This window comes from Dermacentor andersoni, chromosome 5, assembly GCF_023375885.2.
Source record: "Dermacentor andersoni chromosome 5, qqDerAnde1_hic_scaffold, whole genome shotgun sequence".
Taxonomy (NCBI): domain Eukaryota; kingdom Metazoa; phylum Arthropoda; class Arachnida; order Ixodida; family Ixodidae; genus Dermacentor; species Dermacentor andersoni.
In genome coordinates this window covers 107,313,276-107,326,855 of record NC_092818.1, presented here as the reverse complement: position 1 = coordinate 107,326,855, position 13,580 = coordinate 107,313,276, and the positions used below count along the sequence as shown (strand labels likewise).

The 13,580-nt window shown below is 46.2% G+C and overlaps 1 protein-coding gene across 1 annotated transcript in view; it reads left to right on the top strand.

The window, feature by feature from the left end:
• Window positions 1–13,580, top strand: part of LOC126531012 (beta-1,3-galactosyltransferase 1-like) — a 128,272-nt gene that overhangs the window by 19,951 nt on the left and 94,741 nt on the right. The window lies entirely within an intron of this gene.

Sequence of the window (13,580 nt, the reverse complement as noted above, 5' to 3'; positions counted from 1 at the left end):
GTGTCCTGAGACGCTTGGCGCGTTTCGATTTGGCCACCTCGACAAGCTGAATCGTGCAATTAGTAGCGGGTGTGTGTTCGCAGCGTCTTCTGCATTTCGAAAAGCATAGAGTGCTCTGAAATTTAGGGCAATGAAGGCATATATATAAAACGTAATAAACAAAGCCACAAGAACGTCTGAATCCGCAAGCGCGAAGATGAGACAAATTCGTGTATAGTTCCCATCATTCCCATGATGTCTGAATGATTGCAGTGCCAGAGTTCCCTCTAGTAGTAGTTGTAGGAAACTCTATGCGTGAATGTCTATTTAGGGTTGTGAAGTTGGGATATAGTGACCGTCCTGAAGACTATGAATAATGGGGTAAGGACAACGCATTTTTAATTATAAGTCGCATTGTACAATGTGTTACATGCTTATACTTAATTTCAATGTGCCCTTACGCTGCGTGGCAACCCAAGCGAATAATAATAATAATAATAATAATAATAATAATAATAATAATAATAATGAAGTCGAATAATTGATATGCCAAGCTTTCGTCGGTCACCACCTATACATGGTCGCGTCACCATACGGTACTCACTGAAAAAGCCCGCGAGGGAACGCCCCTGACTCTATCCGGTTTGCCGTCTTTATATGCGTCTTTCATTCGTGGGATTTCGCATTTTTCTTTCGGCACAGCCTTCGGCGTCGGACAGGTCGTGGCGGCCTCTCTGACGACGTTATCCTATAGCTCCTCTGCCCGTCGGGTCTTGCGTGTATGCAACGGCCGCGGTAGCCTTCGGACCGCGGAGTTCTCAAACTCTGCCCCGCCCTGTGATTTCGGAATCGTCGTGTATAGGCGCCACACTTCAATCTGGCTCGATTGAGGAAACGTCGGATTTTCCTTTTCGGCGCTTTCAGTCGTTCGCAGGGTCTTCCTTAATTTATTTTTGCCTTTCTGTAAGATTGTGATTTATTTATTTACCGTGTCGCCCTCAACAGCCCCGGGTACTTTCCGCCGCCATCTCCGCCTGCTGCCGGTGCTTTTTATAACGCGCTTGCGGCTGGCAGTTCTTCCGCTTGTCCTTCTATTCATTATTATTTTCTCTTTGGCCTTGCATTTTTCTTTTCCATTTCTGCCGTGGCGTCTCCCGCTCCGCTTTCTACTTTAACTGTTAATTTTTCTTTTCCACATTTTGTTTGATCGTGACCAGCATTCGCTAAGTTTGCGTCCTCCGTTTGTCTTGAAAGCGCGAGTTTTGTTTCAAGCGTCTCGGAAATCTAGGTGTCTGTCTCGTGCTACAGGACGTATGGGACGGCCGGGTCTCTCGGTGTACGCGTCGGTCTGCAGGAGTGCGTTTATAAATTTTCCGTTCGTGACATCTTTCCTCCTCTGTCTTCTTGCATTTAACTGAACTTTTTTATCTCTCTCTCTCTCTCTCTCTCTTTCTCCATCTCTTTCGAACTCTTACACTCGCGGAGTTTCCTGTCACATTTCAACCTTTCTGCTGAGTCCTCTGCCACAACCTCTTTGCTTCGTTCGTCTGGTCGGCTAGAGCGACCAGACGACCGCCTTGCGAGCGAGGGCTGCAGATGATTTTGGCGAGACTCTCCGACTGCTTTGGTCTTGCGTGCGTATAAAAAAAGACAATTTGGACGCGAGGGCCGCCACTGCAAGCGCCGGCGCTGCAATCGCTCTTGCGTCGAAAGTTGGATCAGGTGACGTGGCTTCGGCGCGGCGATTTTATCCTGCGAATTAGAGAGTTCCCTTTGTTTTGAATGTTCATAAACGTTTAACCCTGCCGCTCAGCAGTATCTGCTGCCACACTAGAACATAATAAAAACATAATAAAGTTGCCGGGGCCCATCTGGATGCTCTTTAATACGCTTGTCGCGGACTGCAGTGTATCCAATCAGTGCCGGGATTTAGTCCTGTTTTGGTCGGGCTGTCGGATTGCAATGCAGTGACGAGACCTAGTTTATGTAAAAGCAAACAGGTTAGAGATTTTCCCGACCGCCCGAAGGGTTTAAAGATCTCTTGTAATCTTGTTGTCAGTTAGTTAGCGTGTTGTGAAATATGCGCACCGTTCAAAACGCGGTCGGGTTAAAGTGGTGATAACGTTTGCAGTAGTGAAAGTAAAAAAAAAACGTGTTTCACTTGGTTTTTTTTTTTTTGGCAGCGCAAATAAAGACGGCCTTTACTCTATACACAATACACACAGAAGATAAAATTAGGTGAATTTTACAGTTCGAAACAAGAATATAACCACTGCCGACCTCAGTTTGTATTTTCGCCTTCTTTTTTTTTCGTTCTTTAACTAAGGTCGTCTGTGTATCTGAAAACAGCAAAAATTCAGCAAGTTTTAACGTCTGTGTTTATTGCGCACTGCGGCGCTTGCGAACGGGAGGTGACTAGGTGTCACGTTGCGCTTTCTGTGACGGTTAACAAAGGCGCGCGCTGATCCTGCATGTCTTGCATCGCACCAGTGACAAAACTTTAGATAGCGGCTACATAGATATTTGTTTGCACCATGAAGTATATGGATATAATGAAGCCGGCATTTCCTGATACGTATAGGCTGCCAAGGATAACGGACCTGACTGAACCGAACGATGCGATACAGGCCTGTGGGCACGCTCTCCGCAAGAAATGAAAAATGAAAATAAATGAATAAATAAATTATTTAAAAGCATTAATAAATACAAAACATCTACGACGAGATCCCTGCAAATATTCAAAGCAATTAAGGAGCGTATATTTACGAGCTATATCGCTGTCACGCGCGTGGTTGGCAACATTAGTCGCGTATATTCGCCTATTCGACTGCTTCACTCTTGTGAGCGCAACTTATTTCGTATGCGCGAAAACGGGTAGACGCGAAGTTGAATATATTGTCGCAACCTGTCTCTCACGCATACATCGATTTTAAGGAGACATATACATTATGTATATGCCGGACTGACTGCGAACTGTTTTTGACTGTTTTTGTGGCTATGCGGCCGTGATAGCTGCTATCTTGGGGTGTCCTAAATGGTGTTCTTTTTTTTTTTTCGGCATATCTGCCATGGTGGTTACCTGGGTTGGTATACCTTTTAGCCTTGCGTAATATTTGCTTATAGTGTTCCTTTTGAAGCAAAAGCCTCGGCAGCGTTAACTGCTGCCAGTTCGCTGCCCAGACGCGTCTGAGCAGTGGCGCGGACATGCTTGGCGCCAGCCCCCTGAATAAACTAAAGCTGACAGCATTTCTTTTATTCTGGCCTCTCCTGGTTTCCCCGCTGCCGATGCCTCGCTTCGCCGCCGGCCCTCCCAGTTTGCTCGTTTGTCTGCGGTGCCGGCGTGATCCCCATTGAGCGACGTGCACCGCGTTGGCACGCAATCGTTTTAGGTTTCGTGAACCCGAAGTTTCGAGACGGGGTGAAGGGGTACTATGGAACTAAAGCCAGGCGTGGCGCTATGGCTGCGCAAAGGTCCCACTGAGTATCCAAAGCCGTTTGGGTGATCAATGTATAAAACTTTTTTGTTATTAGCTCTTTCTGCGCTCGCAGTTCGGCCGAGGTAAATATACCTGGTAGCGAAGCTTCCATTGAAGCCCATACGTTTAAAACATGGTGGTTCATCGGTGGTTCATGGGGCTTAGCGCCATCTGTACGAGGAGGGAACACTTCCGGGGAAAAAAAGAAAAGCAATGTGACGCTATATCCGTTAAAAACAGAAGTGACGTCATCGGCGTGAAATTTGTTTTGGTACTCTGCCATTGGAGCTGTATATTTAAATGCCCCGCCATTCGACTTGATGGGCGTTTCGAGCTTTCAGCGCGGAAAGCGATGCAAGAAAAGGCCAGCTGTACGGGGTTCGAAATCGCACCCCTGAACAGAACATACTTTCTTTGGAGGCCGACGGAAGCTTTAGGTGTAGAGTGCTGGTTCTATTGTCGGATGCCAAGCCCGTGGGCCTGCGCAGTCGCACGAAAGCAACTAAAGTAAGCAATTATCTGGCAGTCGTAACTCGCTACTTTTGCCTGAACAGGTTGAGAAACGACGAAGCTACTCGCGTCACAAAATTCAGACAAACGTCGACAAGCAAAAGAGCACAACGTGTTAGGGGGGCGTATTGTCACAGGTGAACTTTACGAGCGCGCCTTTCTTAACACTTCAAGAGCTACATTGCTTTGCAAGCGATAGCGGCGTCAACGATGGGCGCTGGAAAAACGTATTTATTGATAATGATAAAATAAAATAGAGTTGTCTTTTCTTTACTGGTCACGCATATATAGCATTGATACGGAATTTTATTTTCGTTGAATGAATCTAACTTTGTCTTGCTTTAATTAAAAACGCTTTTTTCATTCCCAATGTTTGTTCGCTCCAAACGTAGTCGCGCTTCAGTCGCTTCTCCCATGACCACCCCTGCTGATGTCGGTGACAATTTGTTCTGAACCGCTTTTCGCCCGAAGCATCGCGACCTATTTGGATCGACCTTGGTTCTACCGTGTACTCGTCGTTTATATTTGCGTGGAGGGCTCATGGCGCAGTACCCTAGCAGCGACAAAAAGGCTGCGAATATGGAATATGTTATATCGGTCATCGTTGAAGGCGACGAATAGAAGGCGGTAGTCTTCTGACATCATCAATAATTCACGCCCGTGATGTCTGCGTGAGCGCGTCGTATCTGAAGCAGCGCTGGCAGTCGTTTGAACGCGCTCGTACCGATCTTAAATGTAACGCTTTCATCATATGCTTTGTTTGGGCACAAATTGTGGATCTTAAACCTTTTTCTTTTATTGCGTTAGCAATTATCTGCTCACCACAAGGCGCATTTCTGCCGTCAGCGTCGCCGTCGCCGTGGTGTTCCGTGTAAAGTCCATGGGCGGGCGATAAAACCGTCGCCGCGCGCCCTACGCTGCGAGTGAAAGCGTGCGAGGAGAGCAACGATCGCGGCTCAATCGCTCCCGCGCGAAACGGAGGGAAGTGGGGAGGAAGCGCGCCGACTTCCGTCGCGTGTGAGGCGCCCAACGTTCGAGGCACCGGGTGGAGGGAGGGTCGGCGTTCTACTCCGGCTGCAACTGCGCATGGGGCGGTGCACGCGGTAGCGCGGCCGTATCTTGAGAGAGATCTGTGTTGGCGGCAGAGTCTATAGACCTCAGACTCTGCCCAGGCGGCGCTGCGGAAAAACCCGTCACCAGCGCCCCCATCGGAGCCTTGGCGCGAACTGGGTAGTGCAAGGAGAGCTGTCCGCAAGCGAAGGTGCATAGGCCACAATGGACCCTTCTCTTTCGTTTCTGCTGAGGCACGGTTTCCTAAAAATCAAGGACCTGGAAAGCGTCTTCCGCCCATCCACGCTTCGGAAAGGAAGCTCAGCAGGGCGAAGTACGTGTACAATATAAAATAAAGTCTCAAGTTTTATTTCGGCGTGCTGCAACTCGCAAGTACAGAGAGTATCAGGTTTGTCTATAGGCATATCAGCATAAAAATCTAAGCATTTCAAATTGGTTCATATTGAATATGTTCTGAACGCAAGACTTAAGTATCTCCTATATTTTTATGTATTTTATCGTAATGTTTTGTCTCGCAATTATTTACAGAGAGTAAATCCTTTCATAGCCTTTTCCAGGGCAGCAAACAGAAAACGTTTTCTAAGGCAGCAAACAGCGTTCGATCATAACGAAAGTAAGCTTCCTACAGTGCCTATGCGCTGCATCTTTCTCGCAGGAGCTACAGCATCGCTCGTACCTTAATTTGAACTTTTCGCAGACGCTTCGAGAAACAAGCGCGCACAAATAAATGCAAATAAACGCGACATTTTTTTCTTTACACACGTGCGTTACTTCGCAATTACTCGTCCAGTGATCCTACAGCAACTTCATTGCTCACATTTGAAAAAACGCAGTCGAGCAGGTTCAGCACATTGCGAAGCGTGCTTGTTGTATCGGCGCAGGACATACAAAATACCGAAAGTAGAAATGAGCTCGCGATACAACGATGCTCTAGAACAGGATTTTGAATTCATAAACGAACCAAACTGTTTGGTTAAGCTGACCTGCCAAATCTCTCCGTTCCACTTGTTGAGTCAAGCGGAGGCGGACGTCTGTAAAAAGGTGGAGATATCCGTGGCACATAAGAAGGATGGTTCCCAACGTTGTTTTTTCGGTTACCAACGAAGTGGCGGCTTCAAATTCTTGAGTTTTCGCTTGGTTACCACGGTCCTCCGTCAGGGCTACGCAACACAATTGCAGAACAACAAAATTGTCGCACTTTCTCATAGGAGCCGCTGTGTTGTGGGGAATGCAAGTAATTCGATTGCCCAACAGGTTGAACGGCCCGTATCCAGCGCTCTCGCCTTTCCCCTTCATACGATCGCGATGGAAATCGGTAAAACTGAACGTTGTTAATCCGTCCTTCACGTTCATGGCAATTTACAACACAATAGTAGCGTCGATTGCGGCATTTCATCGTAGCGCGCGGAGCTATCGCGGTTGCCGTCGTTTGCGCCATCAGTCTGAAAAGTGAGCCAGCAAGCGCTTTATGGCAGTTCGGCGGCGCGTCCGACTAGCTAGAATTTCATAGCTCACTGTCGGGGTGTTAAATGCGCAAAACACTCACAATATGGACCAAAATCTAGTTGAATCGTTGTTTCGCAGTCGCTAGCTGCATAGGCAACTTAGCAAGGGAGTCTAGCTTCGCACTACTCAATTACTGCCTCTTCGCACCGGCAGGTGGCGCTACGCGTCTTGCAAAACTCCAGAGTCTGACATCCATAGTGCGTCGGCGTTCTGTTTGCGTTGAAGCGATAGACAGCACGAATGTCACTTCAGTCGCTGCTGCTGCCGCGTTTCCTCACGCCAGCGTTTTGACAGCGAGTTTCCGCGGTCCTCGAGTGTGGTGTGTTCATGTTTGCTGTGCGCGCTGGCACCATGCTTGATTAGTTAACAACCGAATGTTTACAAGTTCATACGGCCGATAAAAGTACTATCCTTACTTTGCATGGCTGTCTGCTAACTTGCTATTGCAATCGATGCTTCGCCTTATGGGCAAAACTGCGACTTTTCTTTGAAAACTGTCCTACTCTCGAACGCACATCTGTGATGTCTTTTGTCCTATGACCGCGCATTTCGAATCCGAACGTTCTCGCGTAGACAGCCTTCAGCAGTTTTCTTCAATGACATGGCATATATGAAAATGCTAACACTGACATAGTGTTCTTCTTTGTGCGACACTCGACAACAGTTGCGCATTCGCGCACTTACTAGTTGAGCATGCGTGTAAACACTAAGCTCCTTCTTCTCCTCCAGTAGGCAGGACACGCAACTACAAGTGTCTGCATAAACAAGTTGCGGAAGACGAGCCTCGGGAGTGGCCACGAAGAAAATAGAAACATTAATAGAAGCGTGTTTGCGTGCCATGTCGTTAACGCGAAACAGCGGCGAGGGCCGCATTGAGCAGGTAACAGGACTGTAGAAGAAGACGAAAAGAAAGGGATAACCTTGTCTGCTCTATTCAGATGGCTAATCACGCCTAGAATAAGTAAGTCGTGAAGGAGATGAACACACAATGAAACCAAAACGTAGGCTAAGGATACATTCGTTAACGTAATGCACCGCTGGGCGCAGTCTTGCGTGTTTGACGATGTTGTATTGCTTGCTTGAGAACAGAAACCACTTCAGGCATCGCCTTGATGCTCCTTCTGTGCGTATCTGTTTTTGGCTGTCGGCTAATTTCTGTTATTGTTATCTATGAAATGCAGGTGGAGCTACGTACTCAGGGGGAGGAATGACGTTTTATAAATTTTTATGTACAATTGGCATGGAAAGCTTGTATGGCTCGTGCTTCGCGAGAAAGTATCTCAGTTTTTGTTTGCAGTCCGTGAAGTAGTGCATCGTTTTAAAGTAACGCACTGCATATTTTAATGCGACAGCAATTATATGAACACTCCAGGCGCATTTGGAAGTACCTGGCTCGCAGCGTTAAAGAAAGGAAATGCGGACAAGACAGATGACGATTATTGTTGTGTGCGAAATATACACCCCAAAGGGTGCAACTGTTTTTAGAGTGTACTGTGCAGCTTTCGTAGGTCACCCAGGCGTCACATAATTCTGATCATATAATACGTACTGCACCATACAGTTTGATTTCAAGCAACACACACACACACGCACGCACGCACGCACACACGCACACACACGCGCACACGCACGCACACACGCACACACACGCGCACACGCACGCACACACACGCACACACACACACACACACACACACACACACACACACACACACACACACACACACACACACACACACGCACGCGCACACACACACGCACGCACGCACGCACGCACGCGCACACACACACACACACACACACGCACACACACACACACATAGAGAGAGAGAGAGAGAGAGAGAGAGAAAAGAACTGCATCCGACTTTCAGCCGCCAAAATTTGACGCGCCTACACTCTACACTCTTAGGCGAAGTTACACCCTTTGAGGTGTATCTCTGCCACACAACAATAATCGTCATCTGCCTTGCTTGCGTTTCCTTTCTTGAAAACGCCGCGCCCGCTACTTTCCTGTCGGGAATGCTATGTCATGCTGATAACGCGCTTCCCGTTCGTTACTGGGAAGTACCAGGTTCGCCGCGTTAAAGAAAGGAAATGCGGACAAGACAGATGACGATTATCGTTGTAAGGCAAAAGGGTGTAATTTTGCTTAAGTGTGTACACTCTTAGGCAAAGTTACACCCTTTGGAGTGCCCCTTCTTCCACACAGCAATAATCGTCATCTGCCTTGATGCGTTTCCTTTCTTTAACGCTGCTAGTCCGGTACTTTCCAGTAACGAACGGCATGCGCGTTATCAGCATGACATCGCATTTCCGACAGGAAAGTAGCGGGCGCGGCGTTTTCAAGGAAGGAAGCGCATGAAGGCAGATAACGATTATTGTTGTGTGGCAGAAGAGGCACTCCAAAGGGTGTAACTTAGCCTAAGAGTGTATAAACGGTTGCACCCTTAGGGGTGTATATTTGCCACACAACGATAATCGTCGCCTGTCTTGCCTGCATTTCCTTTCTTTAACGCTGCGAGCCGGGTACTTCCAAGTCACGAATGACATGCGCGTTATCAGCATGACAGAGCCTTCTCGGCAGGAAAGTATCTCGCGCAACGTTTTTAAGAAAGGAAACGCAAGCATGACAGATGACGAATATCGGTGTGTGGCAGATATACATACCAAAGGGTGCAACTGTTTTTAGAGTGTAAGGATTAAATGAGTATGGCCACGAAAGCTGCACGCGTCGCGTGAGAACAAAACTGTTTTTGTCTTCATTTTACTGCGTAATAAACCGCGGTGCTTCTAGCACCGCTGAAATCATGGCGCCGGCGGCCGCCCATTTTTCATTGCATGTGTGTGCAGCGGGACGAAGGCACGCCGCCGTGTCAGCGAGCTGGAGCTCGCTAAGTTCACCAGGAATGTTCTCTTCATGGGGGTCGACTTTAAGTGGAAGCTTTAGCTCGCGTCCAACTCCGACGCGGCCTATTCAAGTACATGCAAAACGGAATAACGTTTTTCTGAGATAACCCCTGGACTGATTTTAAGAAAATTTGTTGCAGTTCAGAGAGGAAGTTAAATTCTAGTGACTGTTGTAAGCGGGATTTCGATTTAGGGTCTGAATATTGTATGAAATATCTTCAAATATTCGACAGTTTGAAAAAAAAAAATAGAAGCATGAAGTTTATGCAAATTCATAGCTCTGCATCAAGAACAGATATCGCGATTCTGTAAGAAGCATCCATTAGATCATTCAAAGCGAATAAATTCGATATGTCATTTTATATCTCACGTGAATTTGTTACGTTGTTTACAGGGGTTCTGCAAAAGCTGTATTTCCATACTACTCAATTTTTCTAAATTCATGTGTAACATATAAATTTTTTTCCGCTTTAGATGTACTATTATATACTATTAACAGAATTGTGGTATCACTCTTCATTGATAAGTTACAGTGTTGCATACTGTATAGTTTTCTGAAAGTTTTCGATTTTTGCCAATTTTTAATAAAAACTTGACGACCTGACTCAAGAATTCGAAACCAACGGTCACTAGATTTTATGTTTTTCTTTTAAATGCAACAAACCTCGTCAAATTTGGTGCAGTGGTTGCCGAGAAAAACGAATTCTCCTTTTACATGTATTTAGATAGGAGCACCCGAGCTAAAGCTTCCTCTTAAAAACTTCGACTACGATTCTAGCGGCCGTGAAACTTGCGCAGAAAGACGCCACACGCATTGTCGGGCGCAGCGGAGTACAGCCTGTACAGCGGTATATGAGCAACTGTCACGGTGCCGACGCAACTAAAAGCAAGAAACCAAGAAAACAGAAGGCGCGGCTGGCAGCTCGTTTCCTTTTGCTCGTTTCCGTGGAAACAGCGCAAACTTGTACACACTACAGGACGAAAAGTATCGGATTGTGATCACTTCATTCAAAAACAGAATTGACAAAAGTAATTGCTGATTTAAAATAATTCGTCTTTTTTTCTTCATTACTTTTCTCCGAACTTTTATGAACGTTGCACAAATGCAGGAAAGAGAAGGAGATGGCCTGGATTTTTCTTTTCTTTTTCTAGGCTTGAAGCACTAACAATTGCTGTTCAAAGTTTTCCTCCAGTCATCTTCAATCTTAGGTAGGTTTCTTCTCGGTCCGCCCCCTGTCCTGAATGGGGAAATAAATCTTCAAAACTTTAAACGCTAGCAGCCACATTAAATATTACTCAGTGTGTGCGCTGGAGGGAAGGGCGGTGTTCTAACGCACGAACACCTTGTAACGCGTGCGCAGGATGTAGGAAAACTAGTTGACGACAAATTCGAATGTTCAAAGCCGCGTCGCCCCTATCAGCTTGCCTCGTCAATAAAGTAACTTGTTACGTGTGATCGTTCCTGAAATGCGTAATTGAATCAGTGAGCGTTCGCGAGTCAAAACTTAATTCAATAGTTACGGGACAACCAGAAATTGTAATTGATGAGAAGTAACTTATTGCACGTAGCCCGTTACGTGCAAGTCGGGAACGCCGTGAGCGTAACCACGTGACACGTGCGCTCCACCAACAGGGAGGTGCAGACCTGCTCGCCTGCCCTCGCCTCCTTCAAACGACATTGCTAATTTGAAAAATTGACAATTTTTCAACGAAACGTCGGGAACATAAATACGACAATTCACAACGACTACGCATCTGTGCGGTAACTTACTGCCTTGGTGTGTCTAGAAAACTATGACGGCGCGGAAATTTAGAAAGATCACGCGTAATAAATAACGCCTCGAGAACATCCGAAGCGACAAGCGCGAAGATTAGACGTATTCCTGTACCGCCCTTAATTCCCATGATAGCGTCACACTTCCGTCAAGTTTTCTTTTTTTCTTTTTCGGAAGTTGCGACGTACGAATGAGACACGAATCAAAAGAACCGCGCAACAACACCGAATTCGCGCGCCAGATTTGACCTCGTTGGAGTTTGAGTGAAAGGTGCAGCGTTGATGATCCATCGCTCACTGCTTGAGTGCCGCGAACGCTTTCCAGAGAGAGAGAGGGGGGGTGCGGGGGTGGAGGGAAAGCGAAAGTGCGGCGGCGGCCGTCAGTGCGGTTCGCTGAAGCGAGGCACGGAATTCCGGTCACGCCGCGTCACTCCAGGCGGCCCACCCGCGCGCCCGGCGATTTCATTGCCGACGGTTCGCGGACCGCTGCTTCCCGTAGTCTGTCGGGCGAAAAGGGAAAACACGCTGCGGAGCTGCGAAGGACACGACGCTCGGCGTCCATGCTCGACGTCTTGCAACCGCGGTCGTCGGCTAACCTTTCATTGTTACTGAAAAACTTTTCGTGACGAACGTGTAACTGCACTCGAGGACAACTTTCTGTGGCAATGAAGCGAGAGCTACGGAGGCAAAACGCGCGCAAGCGAGACCGCCCGTAAAAAGAGTCCCACATTTTCACGCGCGTTAGCTTAAGCTGGGGTAGAGAAGACGTAAACACTTTGTTTAATTAAACCAGCAAAACGAAGCAAATCTGCCAAGGGGTTTTTTTATTGCTTTTCTGTGTCTGGGCATATGCGAAACTGTGGCGCGCGGAAGCTATGCTGATTGAACATTTGTTCCGAGGTACCAAATGAACAGTGTACCAGATGGGGCATAGTGTGTTCAGGGAGGGTCCATGGCTGACGCCGCTCTTGTAGACAAGGCCAGATGGTGCCACTCCAGCTTGTGCTTAAGAGATTGATAAAACCGGAGTCATTGCAAATGTAGGTTATGGTACAGTATATGGACAGAGGTTTTAAATACGAAAGTTAATATCGAAATCAGATAGGTAAAAGTCTAGATAGCGATAAATTGAGTAAAACCTGATTCAATCGAGCAGGTTTCACCCCCCCCCCCCTCCATTCTCATTTTAATGATGATGCCAATAAACATCATCATCTGCATGTAAGCCGCTTGTTTCCCCCGACTTACTCTGCAGCGACCTCTTATTGCGCTGGTTGCGCTCGTGAATATTTGCAGTTTTATTTATTTTATCCGAGGTCCTCACAGGCTTAAGGGTGGAGTATTGCGTGAAGAGTGTAAGGAAAGGCTAGACATATCAAAAATGACCTCGTTACATAAAATTTAGCAGCATGAAATCAAATGTTACGCAATAGTTAGCCGTAGAATTCACAATTGTTGCTTATGCATCTTTAGGCTGCAAGGAAATCAATTACTGTGGGCTGTGTCCACAAGCACATGTATGCAAGGCACAGGCAAAAATTACGTGTCGCACATGAAAAAGTGTATAAGGGGAAACCTATACACCTTCCTATGCAGATACCACTCAAGCAATACATGAACGTAAGGGACTGTAAAGAGACTGCCTACTTTATTTCTGAAGTTCACAGGACCAATAATCTATTAGATATTGCAAAGTCAATAATAACAGCATGATCAATTAACAAATGAATGAAATAATTAGGCAACACGAGTAAAACAAAGGAAGAGTAAATTAAATGAGTAATTAGTTATCTATATGGTTAAGAAGTAATCATACGTATTAGCTAATTTGTTTATTTCAAAGATATGTAAATATAAATAAGTCAATGGCTTCATTAATTAGGCGGGCGCAAGAAGCTCTTCATATTGTAGTCAATATCGCTGCGTATAATTAAAACTGGAATAACCCAGGGAAAGCAAACCTTTATTTTAATTGAATGCGTCGTTCTACCTACATAAACTACTAAAAAGATATCACAAACAACAGACTATTAGACGCACACGTGAGCCGCACACAACCAGCCCAACTAACAGCAGGAATGAGCGACGGATCTTAACGGCGGTGGGGTTGCTGTCGGATGGTCTGGCGTATTATATATATATATATATATATATATATATATATATATATATATATATATTACCAGAGAACGAAGCTCCCTAAATATACTATATAGATTAGCTGCAAGCCATGAGTCCACTCATTTGTTCGGTTATATTATAAGCATAGCATAGAGAGAAAGAGAGAGAGAGAGAGAGATACAGGCAAATGCGGCGAGATTAACCAGATGGCAATATCTGCTTTGCGTCACTGCACT